General features: G+C 49.5%; 1 protein-coding gene, 1 long non-coding RNA gene and 1 pseudogene across 2 annotated transcripts in view; 1 reads left to right on the forward strand and 2 right to left on the reverse strand.

The window, feature by feature from the left end:
- The window catches only part of LOC119566310 (perforin-1-like), a 77,851-nt gene that overhangs the window by 48,026 nt on the left and 9,591 nt on the right, over window positions 1-20,234 (reverse strand). The gene's annotated exons all lie outside the window — the stretch shown is intronic.
- On the reverse strand, window positions 709-4,367 carry LOC102935685 (annotated as a pseudogene).
- LOC122466125 lies at window positions 8,651-14,893 on the forward strand. Its single transcript, XR_006291411.1, has 2 exons — window positions 8,651-8,698; window positions 14,815-14,893. It is a non-coding gene; the product is annotated as an uncharacterized LOC122466125 (long non-coding RNA).

Here is a 20,234-nt window from a genome sequence, read left to right on the forward strand (position 1 = left end):
GCAAGTGTAGCCAAGCCCTTAGATGCTTCTTACCACAGGCTGGCTGGTTGCTCTGCAGCCAAACTCTCCCCTTTGATCAGCGCTTCATTCGCTTGGTGTAGTGTCCGTAGATGTCGGTGGAAGAGAGAGAGAGAGCATGGCAAATGTCTCTCCCTTTTACCATGTCCTTTCTTCTCTCTTGGCTTTGCCCCCGCCCCCCGAGCCCCTTCAGAGTCAGGTGAGCATTACCTCATTGCAGTCCCAAACTGACCAAAGGAAGGGGGTGACTCCCTGGAGAGTCTAACAGATTCTTTTGTTGTTGCCTAGGTCAGGAACCTAGGATGTTCCCCCGAGGTACAGAGTGTCACACCCACCCACCACACTCTCTCCCGGACAGAAGCCACTTCCTTTGACTGGCATTAGCCACATTACCCCACCAGATTCCCCATTGCAGCAAATTCATCCAGCTGTCTAGCTCCCCTCTCTTGCCATGCCTTGCTTCTCTCAATCCCAGAGCTCCCCCTAGTGTTCCCAAGCATGTATTGTAGCCACTCGTTTCTACTCTAGATCTAGGTCCAGCCCACTGAGGTTAGAAGAATCATAAGACTTCCTGCTTAGAAATTTGATTTCACACATGTTTATTGAGGCAGGGAGATACATCTGCAAAGATCCAGAGACCTGGAATCGTCCCAGAAACAAATCATTTTGCAGTGGTGCTGCAAAGCTGCATGACAGTTTTCCAGGCTGGAGATGTTTAACTTGCAGTCAGTAGGGTTCAGAGTTAACCACACCCATCATCAGTGAGGTGCACCGTGGAGCTATTGATCTAGGCTCTCAACAGATGCAGGTAGAAGTGAGACAGGAAGAATCTTGAATCCCCGAATTAGGGAGAATTTGCTCTTCCCAAATGTGACCCCAATGCAGTGCCATCTCACTGAGCCTGCTGACAGCCTCAATCAATAGCCCTGTGGCATGTGCTCCTGGGTATTAACTCTGAAGCTTCCTGACGGTGAGTGATACGTCATCATCTGTGACGACCATCTGAGCAGAGAACATCCATTTGGTTGGTGGGTGGGGCCTGTGTATTTATAATGTTATAACTAACCCCAAAGCAGCTGGGTAATTGTGGAAAGCAACAGAAACAACATTTAGGGAACAGCCCCCTAATGAATCCTCCCCCTGGGACTCTGGCCCATCTGCTGGGTGTTTTGAACCATGTCCACCCCGGAATATCTTCAGGCTTCTACAGAGGGTTGATCACTGAAGCCGCAATAGGACAGGGCTAAGCTCTGGACCTTATCCCTTCCTGCAGAGAACATCGGTTTTCCAGTGGATACACTAGACAGATAAATACCATTGGTGGCTGGAGACATGGGGCGGTGGATTGGTTGCCCGACCTGCACATCTTGGTTGACTGGTTGTTTGAATGTACTTGGGACATTCATTGGTTGGTTGGTTGCACTGGCTACACATATTGGTTGGTTGGTTGGATGTACTTAAGACCTTAGTTGGTTGCTTGGTTAGTTATATTGGATGCACTAGATCAGTAATTCTCAACCCGCAGCGGCTTGTGTCCCAGTCAGGACACAGCTGAAGCTCATGTCACATCTGAGGGCCATACAGATAGTATATATGCACTGCGGATGTGGCCAAAATAACACATAGAGAGCCGCATATGCAACCCACAATGCAACCTTCCCTGCTTATGGAACCCAAAATGGTAACTAGGTTGAGAACAGGTATGCAGTAGGTAGATACATTAGTTTGTTGATTGGATGGATCCATTGGATGGTTGGAATCATTGGACAGGCTGGTCTGATGGATTTGAAATGGACGGTTCTTGATGGGATGTTTTCCCAGAGGGAGGTGTGAGGATAACGGACCCACAGGAGCAGACGTCTCTTATGGGTATAGAAGACCCCGATTCCCAAGCAGGAGGATCAGCATGAAGCCGCCCAGCATCAGCAGAGCGGGATCTAGGAAATGGTTGGACAGGGAGTGCTATTGACTAATGCACACCCATGCCCCTCTCCGATCCCCTATCTAAGGGGCTCACCAGAAGGCCTCCACCTCCTTCCCCTTGGCTGTTCCCAGCTGGGGCGGCTGGGAGACATAATCAGAGCAGCTCGGCCCCCCAAGGTGAGGCCCACAGCGCAGGCTGGACAGGAACCAGATGCAGCCATGGTTCAGGTAGCAATCCTTCCGGTGGGGCCCCCCAGCCTCGAGTGCTATGTCGCAGCTTCCCAGCAGGTCATAATCCCACTTGTTGTCCTCGTCCCAGACCTGGACTCAGATCCTGCTGGCGCTGGTGATGCGGACGGTACCGAAGTCCAAGTGGACGTTCCAGATGGGATTGTTGTTGTTCCAAATGGTGCCAGTGCGCATCTCCCTTCTCTCAAAGAAGACCTTGACGAAGGCATCCGTAGCGGTAAAGTAATCCCCCCACAGGCCGCTGGCCCTCTTCACTGTGACCATCAGCTTCCCCAGGCTGCGCTCCCGCGAGCAGCACATGGTGTTGGTCATGGTATCCCCAGGGCACACGCAGGAGCAGGGGTCATGGGCGCTGCGTTGAGTCCCCGGGGGGCAGCTTCGGGTGCAATTCCTCCACAGGGCCCTCTCACGGATGTACTCACTCACCGCCTGCCTCAGCGCCTCCCGTTTGGGGTTGCCCTGCTCCAGCAGGATGTGGATGGGGTGCAGCGAATAGGACACCAGGCCAGGGCTGGCTTTGAGGCTCTCCTTCCAGGCCGAGAATACCTTGGCATCACTCCTGGAGAAGAGCACATCAGTTGTGCTCTCTCCTCCCTCCACCTCCACGTGGCGCTCCCGATACGTCTCATGGAAGCTCCCCTGGACCTTCCCCTTCTTCGTATTCTCCTCGCACTTGCTGTGCCCACCCTTGACCGAGCCCATTCCGATACTCACACCCGCCTCCATGCTCAAGCAGTCCTTGATCTCGTCGTCACTCAAGCCGCTCATTGACGCTTCGCAGACCCGCACGGCCGTCACGTCCCGTGCCCGGCCCCCCAGCTGCAGCTGGGACACGTAGTGGGTGCCGTAGTTGCTGATTAGCTGCTGGTACTCCAGCTTGGATTTGCTGTCGTACTGCTCCGGGAGGTTCTCCAGTGCCAGAGTGAAATGGCTGGTGAGCGGGGACGTCTCGCTGACCCGGAACCTGGTCAGGGACACAAGAGGTGGATTGTGCGCCCGGTGAGTCAGCCGAGGTTATTAGCTGCCAGTCCTAAGGCTCCAGCCAACCCAGAAGAAAGGGTCTAAGCAGGTGGCTCCTACCCAAAACAACCACCCATTGTGCTGAACCTCACAACCTTGCTGGGGATACTGTCGGCTGCTTGATTGTTCTGACAGACGGCCCCCGCTCTGCTCATAGCAGGTCACCGGGCTGTCCTGACATGCATGAGAAGAAAATCCCCATAACTGTCCAGTCCCACGTGGGAGCCAGTGCCCCCTAGAGGGGAAAGGGCCTGTGTAACATTCCCTGCCTTCCTAGCTAACCAGTCCCCTGGCCTGGGGCCAGATCGGAGATGGTGCCCGCTAGAGGGGAAAGCTCCTGTGTCCCATTCCCCATTATCCTGAATCAGTCCCCCATCCTGCTGCCAGATTGAAGCCAGTGTTCCCTAGAGAGGAAAGGTTCTGTGTCACATTCTCTGCCCCCCGAGCCAGCCCTCCTAGGCCTGGATCTGAGCTGGTGTCCCATTGAGGGGAAAGACCCCGTATCACTGTGCGGTGTTGCTGTGATCCCAATTTGAGGTGAGCCCTCCCGACCCAGGCTGGCTCTCACCTGTAAGAGCCACAGGAGACCTCGTGGCTCATGAAGCCGTATTTGTCCATTCGCGCGTGGTCTACCACGAAACTGGCCAGTTTGGAGTGCGATCCAGCCAGGGCCACCTGCACATTAACCTTGGGCTTCACAGGCACGTCCAGCCCCACCTTCCAGTCATTCTGCACCGCGGACGCCGCCAAATCCATCATGCCCATCGCAGACTGCTGCACCGAGCTACTCAGCTTCCAGCAGCACGAGACACGGACCCTCCAGTCCACCATGGCCAGTGGCAGCCTCTGAGTGATCTTGTACTGAGTGAGCTGATTCAGTGGCTAAGTCTGGCCACTAGGGGACAGTGCAAAGCCACACAACCCATGTCGTGGCTTTTTAACCAGCAAGAGCAGCGGGAGCTTGGGTCATGCTAGGCGTGACTGGCTTTGCCGTAGAAACTACTGGGGCCCCCTTGTGGCCACGCCAGGTGGTGGATTTGGTTATGTTGAACTACTGACGGAGGGTCATTTTCTGGGGTTTCTCATGGCCAGCATCAGCCCTAGCGTCTGCCGCTGCCATCTTTACACTGCAGCTGTTGGGGAAAGAAGGCAGGAAATGTTACCACCCCGGAAGAGATCCTGGGCCCATCTAACCTCTTATCTTGCTCCCTCCGTTTTGACCTGGATCAGGCCCATGGGCCCATCTAGCCCAATATCCTGACCCCTCCCTGCTACCCAGAGTAGGCCCATAGAATAATAGAATCATAGAACTGGAAGAGACCTCGAGAGGTCATCTATTCCAGTCCCATGCACTCAAGGCAGGGCTAAGGATTATCTAGACCATCCCTGACGGGTGTTTGTCCAACCTGCTCTTAAAAATCCCCAGTGATGGAGATTCCACAACCTCCCTAGGCGATTGATTCCAGGGCTTAACCACCCTGACAGGTAGGAAGTTTTTCTTCATGTCCAACCTAAACTGCCCTTGCTGCAATTAAGCCCATTGCGTCTTGTCCCATCCTCAGAGGTTAAGAAGAAGAATTTTTCTCCCTCCTCCTTGTAACAACCTTTTATGTACTTGACAACTGTTATCACGTCCCCCTCAGTCTTCTCTTCTCCAGACTAAAGAAACTCAGTTCTTTCAATCTTCCCTCGTAGGTCATGTTTTCTAGACGTTTAATCATTTTTGTTGCTCTTCTCTATACTCTCTCCAATTTCTCCACACCTTTCCTGAAATGTGGCGCCCAGAACTGGACACAATACTCCACTTGAGGCCTAATCAGTGCAGAGTAGGGTGGAAGAATTACTTCTCGTGTCTTGTTTACAACACTCCTGCTAATACATTGTCAAGGTTCCTTCCCCACTCTGAACTCTAGGATCCAGACGTGGGGACCTGCATGAAAACCTTCTAAGCTTACTTTTACCAGCTTAGGTTAAAACTTCCCCAAGGTACAAAGTATTTTACCCTTTGCCCTTGGACTTCCACTGCCACCACCAAACGTTTATCCGGGTTCCTGAAAAAACGTAGTTTGGAAACGTCTTTCCCCCCAAAATCCTCCCAACCCTTGCACCCGACTTCCTTTGGAAGGTTTTGTAAAAACCCTCACCAATCTGCATAGGTGACCACAGACCCAAACCCTTGGATCTTAGAACAATGAAAAAGCATTCAGTTTTCTTACAAGAAGACTTTTAAGAGAAGAAAAAAAAAGAATCACCTCTGTAAAATCAGGATGGTAAATACCTTACAGGTAATTAGATTCAAAACATAGAGAATCCCTCTAGGCAAAACCTTAAGTTACAAAAAAGACACACAGACAGGAATAGTCATTCTATTCAGCACAGCTCTTTTCTCAGCCATTGAAAGAAATCATAATCTAACACATACCGAGCTAGATTACTTACTAAGTTCTAAGACTCCATTCCTGTTCTGTCCCCGGCAAAAGCATCACACAGACAGACACAGACCCTTTGTTTTTCTCCCTCCTCCAGCTTTTGAAAGTATTTTGTGTCCTCATTGGTCATTTTGGTCAGGTGCCAGTGAGGTTACCTTTAGCTTCTTAACCCTTTACAGGTGAGAGGATCTTTCCTCTGGCCAGGAGGGATTTTAAAGGGGTTTACCCTTCCCTTTATATTTATGACAACATCCCAGAATGATGTTTGCTTTTTTTGCAACTGTGTCACACTGTTGACTCATATTTAGCTTGTGATCTGCTCTGACCCCCAGATCCCTGTCCGCAGTACTCCTTTCTCGGCCGTCATTTCCCATTCTCTATGTGTTCAACTGATTGTTCCTTCCTAAGTGGAGTACTTTGCATTTTTCCTTTTTCAATTTCATCCTATTGACTTCAGACCATTTCTCCAGTTTGTCCCAAGCATTTTGAATTTTCATCCTATCCTCCAAAGCACTTGCAACCCTTCCCAGTTTGGTATCATCCCCAAACTTTATCAGTGCACTCTCTATGCCATTATCTAAAACATTGATGAAGATATTGAACAGAACCAGACCCAGAACCCATCCCTGTGAGACCCCACTTGTTATGCCCTTCCAGCCTGTGAACCACTGATAACTACTCTCTGGGAACAGTTTTCCAGCCAGTTTTGCACCCACCTTATACTAGCTCCATGTAGGTTGTATTTCCCTAGATTGTTTATGAGAAGGTCATGCGAGAAGGTATCAAGAGCCTTACTAAAGGGACCATCTAGCCTGCTATCCTGTCTTCTTCCTTCCGCCAAAGATGCTTGAGGACCTCACACTTCTCTTTGCGTCCGTCTCCTTCCTAACCACAAGGGATGCTGTGTTAAATGTCGATTTGAATTATGTTCCACTTGGGTTGGAACTGTACAGCAATGCTGGCTGTGGGGCAGGAAAGGGTAAGAGCTCTGCATCCTGTCAGGGTAGCAGGCTCGGACTGGGAGGGGACAGTAAATGTTTGAACTCACCCCAAGGGAACCAGGCAGGAAAAATGCATTTGAATATGGACTGCTTGGTTGTGGCCAGCCCCCAGCCCCGTGCAATCCGAGCCTTGGACTTCTCTCCCCCCGCAACTCTGCCGGTGCTCCTCAGTCCAGATCTGCTGTCCCCCACTGCTTCGTTGCCAATAGAAAATCAAACAGCCTGAAATTGCAAGATGCTCCTGATATGAAAGGTATCAACTACGTAAATGATCAAAAGCTGAGTGGCAACGTGGGCTAGTGGCTGGGGCACTGGATTGAGGCTCAGGACTCCTAGGTTCTTTTGTTGCTCTGGCAGGGGTTTGGGGTGAAATGGGTTAGAGGATGTACGGTGGAGGGGGAGTCAGGATTCCTGGGTTCTATTGTCGTACTGGGAGGGGAGTGGGATCGAGTGGGGTATAGCAGGAGGGACTGGGGACCATGATCTTGGTTGAGTTTTGTGTAGCACCCGGTGTGACAGAGCCCCCAATCTCAGTCGGGGGGGGGGGGGAGTCTGTGCAGTGCCCAGCATTAGGGGGCCCAGATCTCAGTTGGGATGGGTCTGTGCAGCACCCAGAGTGATGGGGTCCTCAATCTTGGCCGGGGTTTGTGCAGTGCCCGGCACGATGGGGTCCCTGATCTCAGTCGGGGTCTGTGCAGGGCCTGGGGCAATGGGGTTCCCGATCTCAGCTGGGGTATGAGCAGACCCCCCCATCACTCACCTGCCTCAGGATTCAAGCTGAGGTATATTTCGGTTCTGGGGCCCGTCGGCAGCCAGGGTTGGTCTGTGTCTCTGCTGGGAGAGACGCGCTTTGAAGGTGGATCAAGGCACCGCAAAAGGTCTCCTGTGTTCTCAGTGGCTCAACCATCCTCACACTCCACCCAGCACTGAGCTCCTGCCCCCCTTTACACCCCCAGCCACAGCTAGCTGGGAAGGAAGCTGTGGCCAGCAATTGTTCCACTCATGTAGTGAATCAAATGCACCTACCATGGGTGTCAACCCAGGTTATGGGGAGCTAGAGAGGCTGAAAAGGAACCCACAGTGAGACAAATCCTGCACTGAGTCATTGGGGCCAGCACTGCATGCCCGGGAAGAGCGCCCCCTATTGAGCCGCAGCCCTGCAGCACAGCACCCCCTAGTGCCACACTGGGGCCAGCACCTAGTGCCTCAGGGACCCTGCTGTAAATACAGAGCCACCCCACCGATGCCAATGGAATCAGGCCAGGATTCTGATCCCTGGGTAAATCCAGAGCAAGCTCAATGCCCTGGCCCTGTGGGGAGGCTGGGGCGGAGGTGAGGAAATTGGGCACTGAGCAGGGGACAATGACCCTTGGCTGCAATAGAGCAGGTTTGAGGTTTCTTTCTCTGTCTCTGTTCTCCCAAGTTTTGTTCTATCCACAGTGTCATGCCCTAGGATTCCAACCCCAGGGTCCCACAGCTCCCATATTCCCCCGTCAGAGAATTCTGCTCACTCCTTCACCCCCTGCTGGTAGGACCCCATCACCCTTCACCCCCATTCTCTTGCCAGGGGTTACCCCACTTTTTGCATCCCCATATATTCTACCCAGGGTCTTCCTCACTCCATCCCAGCATGCCCCCAATCCGCTTTTGTCTCCTTCCCCCCCATGGATATACAAGCTGGGGGTGGGGGTGTGCCACACTCTACCTCAAAATAAGAGCCAGGAACCCCCATATTCAACACTGTGATATGACAATGAAATGTTTTGTACAATACATGCTGTCAAGCTTCCTTCCCAACTCTGAACTCTAGGGTACAGATGTGCGGACCTGCATGAAACCTGCCCCCCGGCAAGCTTACTTTTACCAGCTTAGGTTAAAACTTCCCCAAGGTACAAACTATTTTACCCTTTGCCTTCCACTGCCACCACCAAACGTTTATCTGGGTTTATTTTTGAGAAAGCATTGTTTGGAATCGTCTTTCCCTCCAAAATCCTCACTAAAACCTTGCAGCCCACTTCCTGGGGAAGATTTGGTAAAAATCCTCACCAATTTGCATAGGTGACCACAGACCCAAACCCTTGGATCTTAAGAACAATGAGAAAGCATTCAGTTTTCTTACAAGAAGACTTTTAAGAGAATTAAAAAGTGAAAAAGAATTACCTCTGTAAAATCAGGATGGTAAATACCTTACAGGGTAATTAGATTCAAAACATAGAGAATCCCTCTAGGTAAAACCTTAAGTTACCAAAAAAGACACACAGAGAGGAATATTCATTCTATTCAGCACAGCTTATTTTCTCAGCCATTTATAGAAATCAGAATCTAACGCATATCTAGCTAGATTACTTACTAAGTTCTAAGACTCCATTCCTGTTCTGTCCCCGCAAGAGCATCACACAGACAGAGAGAGAACCTTTGTTTCTCCCTTCCCCACCTTTTGAAAGTATCTTGTGTCCTCATTGGTCATTTTGGTCAGGTGCCAGCGAGGTTGTCCTAGCTTCTTAACCCTTTACAGGTGAAAGGATTTTTCCTCTGGCCAGGAGGGATTTTAAAGGGGTTTACCCTTCCCTTTATATTTATGACACGCCTCCCAAATAACAGCTAGGGTGAAACGCTGGCTGGGATTTCTTCCTGGAGCTCTAGGAAAAACAGAATTAATAAGACACATGCACCAAGTATATAAAGACTAACAGTATTTTCCACATCTCAAGGATGATTTTGACCAGTTGATTCTGGGAAACTTTCACGGGAGAGTGCATCAGCCACTTTGTTAGAAGCTCCTGAGATTTGTTGGATGTCGAAATCAAAATCTTGGAGAGCTAAACTCCACTGAAGAAGTTTTTTGTTGTTTCCCTTGGCGGTATGAAGCCACCGTAGCGAAGCATGGTCGGTTTGCAGGTGGAAACGCCGTCCCCAAACATATGGGCGTAGCTTTTCCAGAGCGTAGACAATGGTGTAACATTCTTTTTCACTGACTGACCAGTTGCTTTCCCTCTCAGACAGTTTTTTGCTGAGAAACGCTACAGGTCGAATTCTTGATCCAGTCCTTTCTGCATTAAAACTGCTCCCACACCACGCTCGGACGCATCTGTGGTTACTAGGAACGGTTTGTCAAAGTCTGGGGCCCTTAGTACAGGGTTAGACATGAGTGTTGCTTTAAGCTGGTTAAAGGCCTTCTGATACTCTTTGGTCCACTGAACAGCATTTGGCTGTTTCTTTTTGGTTAGGTCTGTCAGTGGGGTGGCGATTTGGCTGTATTGCGGTACAAATCGTCTTTTAATAACCGGCCAAGCCTAAGAAGGATTGAACCTGTTTCTTTGACTTTGGGAGAGGCCACTTTTGGATAGCATCCACTTTGGCCTGTAGGGGGCTGATACTTCCTTGACCCACCTGGTGTCCAAGGGAAGTCACTCTGTTTAGGCCTATTTGACACTACTTAGCCTTAACAGTTAGTCCTGCCTCCTTTATGCGCTCGAAGACTTTTTGTAGATGTTCCAGGTGTTCTGCCCAGGAATCCGAAAATATGGCCACATCGTCAAGGTAGGCGACTGCATAGACTCCCAATCCCACTAGGAGACCATCTACAAGTCGTTGGAAGGTGGTGGGTGCATTCCGCATCCTGAAAGGGAGTACTTTAAATTCATACAGGCCGACATGGGTGATGAAGGCTGACCTTTCCTTGGCGGATTCATCTAGCGGTACCTGCCAGTACCCCTTGGTTAAGTCCAAGGTAGAGATGAACTGGGCCCGTCCCAGTTTCTTTAATAGTTCATCTGTGCGTGGCATTGGAAAGTTGTCTGGGCGAGTTACAGCATTTAGCTTACAGTAGTCCAGGCAAAAACATATCTCCCCATCTGGTTTGGGAACTAGAACCACTAGAGATGCCCATGCACTTCCAGAGGGGCGGATTACCCCCATCTGTAACATATCCTGGATCTCCTGTTCTATAGAAGTTTTAGCTTGAGGAGACACCCAGTAAGGTTGGACTTTAATTGGGTGAGCATTACCTGTGTCAATGGTGTGGTATGCCCGTTCAGTCAGTCCTGGGGTGGCTGAGAATGTCGGTGCATAGCTAGTGCACAGCTCCTTGATCTGCTGTCGCTGCATACGCCCAAGGGTCATGGAGAGGTTCACCTCTTCCACACCACCAGCACTTTTCCCGTCGTAGTAGACACCTTCAGGCCACTCAGCGTCGTCTCCTCCCTGGGCTGTAAACTGACAAACCTTGAATTCTCTGGAATAAAAGGGCTTTCGAGAATTAATATGGTACACCTTAGGCTTTCGGTTGGAGATGGGGAATGCTATGAGATAATTACCAGCTCCCAGGCGCTCCTGGACCGTGAATGGCCTTTCCCACGATGCTTCCATTTTATGGGCCTGGAGCATCTTTAAGACCATGACCTGGTCCCCTACTTTGAAGGAACGCTCTCTGGCATGTTTATCATACCAGGCTTTTTGCTCTTTTTGAGCTTCCCATAGGTTTTCTTTAGCAAGGGCTAAAGAGGTTTGGAGGGTGTTTTGTAGGTTGGTTACAAAGTCCAGAATGTTAGTTCCTGGAGAAGGTGTAAATCCCTCCCATTGCTGCTTCACCAACTGTAATGGCCCCTTAACCTCACGGCCATATACAAGTTCAAATGGGGAAAACCCTAAACTGGGATGTGGTACAGCTCTGTATGCAAAGAGCAACTGCTGCAACACTAGGTCCCAATCATTGGAGTACTCATTTACGAATTTACGAATCATGGCCCCCAGAGTTCCATTAAACTTCTCCACCATGCCATTTGTTTGATGGTGGTAAGGAGTGGCAACCAAGTGATTTACCCCATGAGCTTCCCAAAGGTTTTCCATAGTTCCTGCCAGGAAATTAATTCCTGCATCTGTGAGGATGTCGGAGGGCCAACTTACCCTGGCAAAAATGTCTGCTAGTGCCTGGCACACACTTTTAGCCCTGGTGTTGCTTAGACCCACTGCTTCCGGCAATCGGGTGGAAAAATCCATGAAAGTCAGTATGTACTGCTTTCCTCTGGGTGTCTTTTTCAAAAAAGGACCCAGAATATCCACAGCTACTCACTGAAATGGAACTTCAATGATGGGAAGTGGCTGGAGAGGGGCTTTGACCTGGTCTTGGGGTTTTCCCACTCTTTGGCATACTTCACAAGACCGGACATAGTTAGAAACATCCTTGCCCATTTCCTCCCAGTGGAATGACCCCCCGAAACGGTCTTTGGTCCTGTTCACCCCAGCATGGCCACTAGGATGATCGTGGGCTAAGCTCAAGAGCTTGGCCCAGTATTTAGTTGGAACTACCAACTGTCTCTGAGGATGCCAGTCTTCCTGGTGTCCACCAGAAAGAGTTTCCTTGTATAAAAGTCCTCTTTCTACAACAAACCTGGATCAATTAGAAGAGCTGAGAGGCGGTGGCTTGTTCCATGCCACCGTCCAAGCTCTCTGGAGGCTTTCATCTGCTTCCTGTTCGGTCTGGAACTGTTCCCTTGATGCTGGAGACATCAGTTCCTCATTGGATTGTGGACCTACGGTTGGTCCCTCTGGAAGCGATGTAGGGGATGGGGCTGTTTCTGTTGACTGTGAACCCCTCTCCGCTGCGGCACTATGTAGGGGTTCAGGCTCTGGCTGAGCCTCTTGTGTAGGGTTATGGGCTGCTGCTGGTTCAGGTTCGGAGGGGCCCTCTGGTGTTGGGATTGCAAGAACTGGATTCAGTGCTGGCAATGGGTCTGGTGCTGGTTGTTCTGCCGTTTCCGATTCTGGGACTGGTTCCATCTGGGTCTCTGGGACTGGATCCACTACTGCTGTTGCAGACATTGGCCTGGGGTCTGGGTCCATCACCTTTGACTGGGTCCTGATAGAAGTTTCTGGAACAGAGCTAGGCGTGACAGCTTGTTTAGCCTGGCTGCTGGTGACCATTCCCCCCCTCTTGGCCCGCTTCACATGATTGGCCAAGTCTTCCCCCAGCAGCGTGGTGATGGGATAATCATCATAGACTGCAAAAGTCCACGTTCCTGACCAGCCCTTGTACTGGAGAGGCAACTTGGTTGTTGGCAAATTGAAAGAGTTGGACTTGAAGGGGTGAATCGTCACTTGGATCTCTGGGTTGATTAAACTGGGGTCCACTAAGGAAGCTTGGATAGCCGACACCTGTGCTCCGGTGTCCCTCCACGCGGTGACCTTCTTCCCGCCCACACTCACAGTTTCCCTCCACTCCAAGGGTATCTGGGAGGTATCTGGGCCTGAGGACTTCTGGGGTGATTCCGGTGCAATGAACTGTAATCTGTCGGGGTTCTTGGGGCAGTTGGTCTTTACATGCCCCAGCTCGTTACATTTATAACATCGTCCAGCTGACGGGTTACTGGGGTGAGGTGCGTTGCTGGAGAACGGTGTGGCAGGACGATAAGGTGTCTGGAGGGTTCCTTGTCGGGGTAGGTGGGGCCTTGGGCAGCCCCCGGTAGTAGGGTGTGGTCTGAGGTTGTCCCTGCTGGTATCCGCTCCAAATGTGACCAGTTTTTTTTCTCTCTTCCACCTCCACCCATTTGGCTCCAATCTCTCCCGCCTCGATTACAGTTTTGGGCTTCACATCTAGGATGTATCTTTCCATTTCCTCAGGAACACCCTCTAAGAACTGCTCCATTTGCTTTAGGAAGGGCAACTCTTCTGGAGATTTAACACTTGCTCCTGATATCCAGGCATCCCAATGTTTCACAATGTGGTAGGCATGTCAGGTAAATGACATGTCTGGTTTCCACCTTCGAGCTCTGAACCGCTGATGGGAATGCTCAGGTGTTAGCCCCATTCTGACTCTCGCCTTGGTTTTAAACAGTTCATACTTGTTCATGTGGTCCTTAGGCATTTCAGCCGCCACCTCAGCTAAGGGTTCACTGAGCTGTGGCCTCAGCTCTACCATGTACTCGTCTGTAGAGATGTTCTACCCAAGGCAGGCCCTTTTGAAGGTTTCTAAGAAGGCCTCGGTATCATCGCCTGCCTTGTAGGTGGGGAACTTTCTGGTTTGGGAAGTGATACCTGAAGAAGGATTGCTAGGGTTTGTTGGTATGTTTGGTGGAGCCCTTATGTTCTCCATCTCCAGTTCATGCTTCCTCTATTTTTCCTTCTCTTCCTCCACATGCTTCCTCTCTTTTTCCTTCTCCTCCAGTTCTTTGGTCCTTGCCTCCACTTCTTTTTCCTTTGCCTCCATAGCTCTCCTGTGAGCAGCTTCTAGGGCTTTTTCTGCTTCTTTCACTGCTTCCAGTTTGGCTAACTCATATTTGTGTAGTGCCTTGGTATCTGTCATCTTTACCTCTCTGTTTTTAACTAACTTTACACTCTAGGGTTAGAAATAAAACAAACAAAACTTGGCTTGTAAAATTTTGCTGTGCTGTAATCAGATACCTGTTCTCTGATAGTGATTGTCAGCTTGCAGAAAAATCCACCCCCCCCCCAAAAAAAACCAACAACAAGAATAATAAGAAAAATTAAAACAAAAACAAAAAGAAAAACCCTAACACCTTTGTCTCCAGGCAAATAGGCAGAAAACCCCTCTAGTTACTTTTAGGTAAAAAAAAAACAACAAAAAAACTTCAGGTCTGTGAAGACTTGTGAATTTCCCTGCAGGAGATTAACTACTCTTCCTTTAGGTAGAGAAAACCTGCAATTCACAAAAAATAATTCCCTTTTGTCTCTGCTCTGGCCCCAAAGCAAAGCAGAAAAGCTTCCAACTATTCCCAGTTGGAAATCTGCTTTCCAGCAGCCCGAAAGGAAAAAAAAAATATTTCCTTTTAAAAGCTGTGTTTCTCGTTCAAAAAATCTCAAATTGAGATTTCAAGTTAATTCCACTAAATCAATCAAAATGATTTCAAGTTAATCCCACCACTCTGCCACCATGTCAAGGTTCCTTCCCCACTCTGAACTCTAGGGTACAGATGTGGGTACCTGCATGAAAACTCCCCAAGCTTACTTTTACCAGCTTAGGTTAAAACTTCCCCAAGGTACAAACTATTTTACCCTTTGCCCTTGGACTTCCATTGCCACCACCAAACGTTTATCCGGGTTTATTTTTGAGAAAGTGTTGTTTGGAAACGTCTTTCCCCCCCAAATCCTCACCAAAACCTTGCACCCCCCTTTCCGGGGAAGATCAGGTAAAAAAAAAACCTCACCAATTTGCATAGGTGACCATAGACCCAAACCCTTGGATCTTAGAAGAATGAGAAAGCATTCATTTTTCTTATGAGAAGACTTTAAGAGAAGTAAAAAGTAAAAGGATTCACTCTGTAAAATCAGGATGGTAAATACCTTACAGGGTAATTAGATTCAAAACATAGAGAATACCTCTAGGCAAAACCTTAAGTTACCAAAAAAGACACACAGACAGGAATAGTCATTCTATTCAGCACAGCTTATTTTCTCAGCCATTTAAAGAAATGATAATGTAATGCATATCTAGCTAGATTACTTACTAAGTTCTAAGACTCCATTCCTGTTCTGTCCCCAGCAAAAGCATCACACAGACAGAGACAGACCCTTTGTTTTTCTCCCTCCTCCCAGCTTTTGAAAGTATCTTGTCTCCTCATTGGTCATTTTGGTCAGGTGCCAGAGAAGTTATCCTAGCTTCTTAACCCTTTACAGGTGAGAGGATTTTTCCTCTGGCCAGGAGGGATTTTAAAGGGGTTTACCCTTCCCTTATATTTATGACACATGCCTTGTGAGATATTATTTAAGAAGTCTTTCTCAGTTGAACATGAATATCCTGTTGAATGGTGAGTGCTATGACTAGGTGAAGTTAAAAGTATTTCAATACTTTGCTTCTGAAATATGTGGTAAGTGGGAAATGCACATTATTCCTTATCCACATTTATCTGAGTCTGGGCCTGACACGTATTGATGGCCAATCAAGAAGAATCCAGACTCCTAGTGACATCACCACTTGGCCTCTCTTCTCCCACATCTCAATATCATTGGGAAGACAAAGACTTTGAACTGGGGAGATGGGTCCCAGGCTGAGAAGGAAATCCAGCCTGTGTACAGAGAACTGTCAACAGCCTGGAACACCCAGTGGGGCGAGAAATGTTCTTGGATTCAAATCTTCTAAGTTTAACAGACTAAGCAATTTAGACTGCTATTCTATTTTTATTTCTTGTGTAACCAACATTGACCTCTGTGTTTATCACTTCTAATCACCTCCAATCGATCTTTCTGTGGTTAATAAACTGACTTTAACACTTTATCCTTACCAGTGAGTTTGCCGAGAGGGCTTGGGGGATCGGCTCAGGCTGGAAAGGCTGGTGCATGTCCACTTTCCTTTGACAAAGTGGTGAAGTAAATAATGAACTTGCGCTGTTTAAGAGAAGGTCTTGAGCCATGTAAAAGGGTACATTTCCTGGGTCCAAGGCTGGGGAGATTTGCAGATGTCTATATCCGTCTAATTAGAGCATTCCTGCAATTTAGCAGGGTGTCTCCTTGCCTGTTGTTGGCAGAGTGAGCTCAGCCCCTGGATGGGTTTTGCTGCTTGTCACTGGCAAAGCACTGTAAGAGACAGTCTGGGTTGGAGAGGTAAGAGGGCACAGCGGTGCCCCAATTCAAGGTTCTACCCTGGGGATCCAGTCACAGGGGGCAGTACAGAGGCATGGAAAATAAATTGGGGAGGGTCCAGGAGAACTCAGAGTCACACCCCCTTGGAGGAGGGGCCCAGGAGCAGAGAACACCATGCCCTCTTCGGGAGAGGGGGCGGCTATGGAAGTAGAGTCCCACCCTACTTGGGAGTACAGACCCACACTCCCAGAACTGGAGTTGGTGGGAAGGGGCCCCAGGGATGAGACAGCTACGCCCTTCTAGTCTAGGGAGATGACCCCAGGAGAGGAGGAGCCTCTGGGAAGAGCCCCAGAAAGGGCGAGGAGCACTAGGGCATGAGAATCATGTTCCCATGAGGGTATCAAACAGCCATGCCTCTTCAATGAGGGGTTGGGGCTTGGGACCATACAGCCACATCCCATGGGGTTCAGGAAGGGGTAGGGCTTAGGCAGGCAGCTGAGGGGATGGGGGGTTAGTGTGAGTCTGCCCATTTCAGGGAAAGAGGCCACCCCAGGTCCAGCCCCAGCACAGAACTCCTGGGTTCTGGCCCCTGTTATGAGAGGGGAGTGGGGTCTAGCGGGACAGAGTAGGGGGGCTGGGAGCCAGGGTTCTCTCCAGTCTCTGGGTGGGGAGGAATCACAGAAACCCCAGGTAACAAAAAGAGATGTTGATTTCATATTCTTTTCACAGCATCAGCACGAGGCCGGTTTACAAAGAAGCTTTGGACGGGGGTTACCATGAGCTTCCCTTTACGGTTAAGTTCAAAACCCTCAGCCCGACAATCCCTTCCACCCCGCTGCACCCCCACTCCACAGTGCCGAAGGGAATCAATGAATTGCTCTCACAGACTACTCCATTTCCCTCCAGCAGGGGGCAGCGCCACCCCCCCACACTTATACGCATGAGGACGGTATTTCACCAGTCAGACATGCCCGATGGGGTGGGGCCTGGAACCACAGAGCCACGCCCCCTGGGGAAGGAGGGGCCAGTACAGCCACAATCCCGGGGAGGGAGGGGCATTGACCCATGTGCTGTTAAGAACATAAGAATATAAGCATGGCCAGACTGGGTCAGACCAAAGGTCCATCCAGCCCAGTATCCTCTTTCCCAACAGTGGCCAATGTCAGGTGCCCCAGAGGAAGCGAACCTAACAGGCAAAGATCGAGTGATCTCTCTCCTGCCCTCCATCTCCACCCTCTGACAAACAGCCACTAGGGACATCATTCCTCAGCCATCCTGGCAAATAGCTATTAATGGACTTAACCTGCGTGAATTTATCTAGTTCTCTTTTAAACCCTGTTATAGTCCGAGCCTTCACCACCTCCTCAGGCAAGGAGTTCCACAGGGTGACTGTGCGCTGTGTGAAGAAGAACTTCCTTTTATTTGTTTTAAACCTGCTGCCTGTTAATTTCATTTGGTGGCCCCTACTTCTTCTATTATGGGGACAAGTAAATAACTTTTCCTTCTTCATTTTCTCCACACCACTCATGAATTCATATATACCTCTATCACATCCCCACTCAGTCTTCTCTTTTCCTTGCTGAAAAGTCCTAGCCTCTTTAATCTCTCCTCATATGGGACCCGTTCCAAACCCTGAATCATTTTAGTTGCCCTTCTCTGAACCTTTTCTAATGCCAGTGTATCTTTTTTGAGATGAGGAGACCACATCTCTACGCAGTATTCAAGATGTGGGCAGACCATGGATTTATATAAGGGCAATAAGATATTCTCCATCTTATTCTCTATCCCTTTTTTAATGATTCCTAACATCCTGTTAGCTTTTTTGACTGCCGCTGCACAGTGCGTGGACGTCTTCAGAGACCTATCCACGATGATTCCAAGATCTCTTTCCTGATTAGTTGTAGCTAAATTAGCCCCCATCATATTGTAAGTATAGTTGGGGTTATGTTTTCCAATGTGCATTACTTTACATTTCTCCACATTACCTTTCATTTGCCATTTTTTTGCCCAATCACTTAGTTTTGTGAGATCTTTTTGAAGTTCTTCACAGTCTGCTTTGGTCTTAACTATCTTGAGCAGTTTAGTATACTCTGCAAACTTGGCCACCTCACTGTGTACCCCTTTCTCCAGATCATTTATGAATAAGTTTTATAGGATTGGTCCTAGGACTGACTCCTGGGGAACACCACTAATTATCCCTCCCCATTCTGAAAATTTACCATTTATTCCTACCCTTTGTTCCCTGTCTTTTAACCAGTTCTCAGTCCATGAAAGGATCTTCCCTCTTATCGCAGGACAACTTAATTTACGTAAGAGCCTTTGGTGAGGGACCTTGTCAAAGGCTTTCTAGAAATCCAAGTACACTATGTCCACTGGATCCCCCTTGTCCACACGTTTCTTGATTCCCTCAAAGAACTTTAATAGATTAGTAAGACACGATTTCCCTTTACAGAAACCATATTGACTTTTGCCCAACAATTTATGTTCTTCTATGTGTCTGACAATTTTATTCTTTATGTAAGCGGGGGAATAGTCCTGCTCTTGTGGGGAACTTTCCTGGCTTCTGCACTACCCCGGTGAATTGGGTGAGCAAAAGGATCCGAGTCCTCACTCCCACTTCCTTTAACCAGTGGTCTCCCTGCCCTTGAGGACTCCCCTTCCACTCTTCTGTCTGGCAGAGTCCTCCTAACTCCAACAAGGCTGGGCCCAGGATTCCTGGGGGGCTCAACCCCCAACCCTGTTGTGGTCACCTAGGACAGTGGCTTGGGTGTCCCCACTCCGGGGTACTCTCTCTGCACTGGGCACTTCTCTGACCCACTGACCTTTTCATCAGCAATTAATTTTAAAAAGACTAAGGAAACGCGGGAAAGGTTAAAGGAAACACATCACCCCGCTCTGTGGCAGGGAAGATCACAAACAGTGTCTCTGGAACGTCCGGGCAGCTCACAGTCTGTTTCTTGTAAGTCCCAGAACCTTCTTCCCAGGCCCTGGCTGTGCTGCAGGGATGCTGTGGGTTGGACACTTGCTCTGGTGGTGTCCACACGCTCTCAGGCTCTAGGTGGCAGGACCCTTCTGCCCAGTGTCACCCCCGCCCCGTCGGGGTTACGATCCAAGCCCGGCCTGCAGAGCCTCTTGGCTGAGGCGTCTTCCTGTGCTGGGTCCGCTGCCCAGGGTCCCCCTCACTAACCCCAGCTGCTCACGACACCTGGCTCCGGACTGCTCCAGCCCCAGCTCCACCGCTCGGTCTCTGCACTGCTGCTGCTCTGCCTCCAGCTCCCTGGGCTGGTTCTCTGGCCCCTCTGGCTCTGGTTGCTGCAGCTCTGCTCCCAGGACAGGGGCTGCTCTCTCTGGACTGCTTTTCTGGTCCCTCTGGATCTGGCCCAGCTCTGCTCCCCAGCTCAGCTTGGGCCCCTGCTTTCTCCTTAGCTCAGCTCCACTCTGTCTGACCCAGGCAAATCCAGCTGACATGGAGGATGGGATCTCCTGACTCCCTGATTAGCCTGCCCGCCCTGTCATTCAGGCTGATCAGGAGCATTGGCCTCTCCCCATTGTTCCTGGGGACTGTCAGTCTCAGGGTCCTGGTTTCCCATCGACCCTTCCCCTTTTAGTACTGGGAGCTAGCAACTAAAACACCCCCACTGAATGTTAGGAAGGGGGCAACAGTCCCCTTACATTTACTATTGTTTCAACTAATCTGCCCGGTACTGATGTTAGACCTACCCGTCTGTAATAGCCAGGATCACCTCTGGAGCCCTTCTTAAATATTGGCGTTACATTAGCTGTCTTCCAGCCATTGGGTACAGAAGCTGATTTAAAGGACAGGTTACAAACCATAGTTAATAGTTCTGCAATTTCACATTGGAGTTCTTTCAGAAGTTGTGGGTGAATGCCATCTGGTCCCGGTGACCTATTACTGTCAATTAATTCCAAAACCTCTTCTAATGACACTCCAATCTGTGACAATTCCTCAGATATGACACCTACAAAGATCGGCTCAGGTTTGGGAATCTCCCTAACATCCTCAGCCGTGAAGACTGAAGCAAAGAATTCATTGAGTTTC

This window comes from Chelonia mydas, chromosome 6, assembly GCF_015237465.2.
Source record: "Chelonia mydas isolate rCheMyd1 chromosome 6, rCheMyd1.pri.v2, whole genome shotgun sequence".
NCBI classification, from domain to species: Eukaryota; Metazoa; Chordata; order Testudines; family Cheloniidae; genus Chelonia; species Chelonia mydas.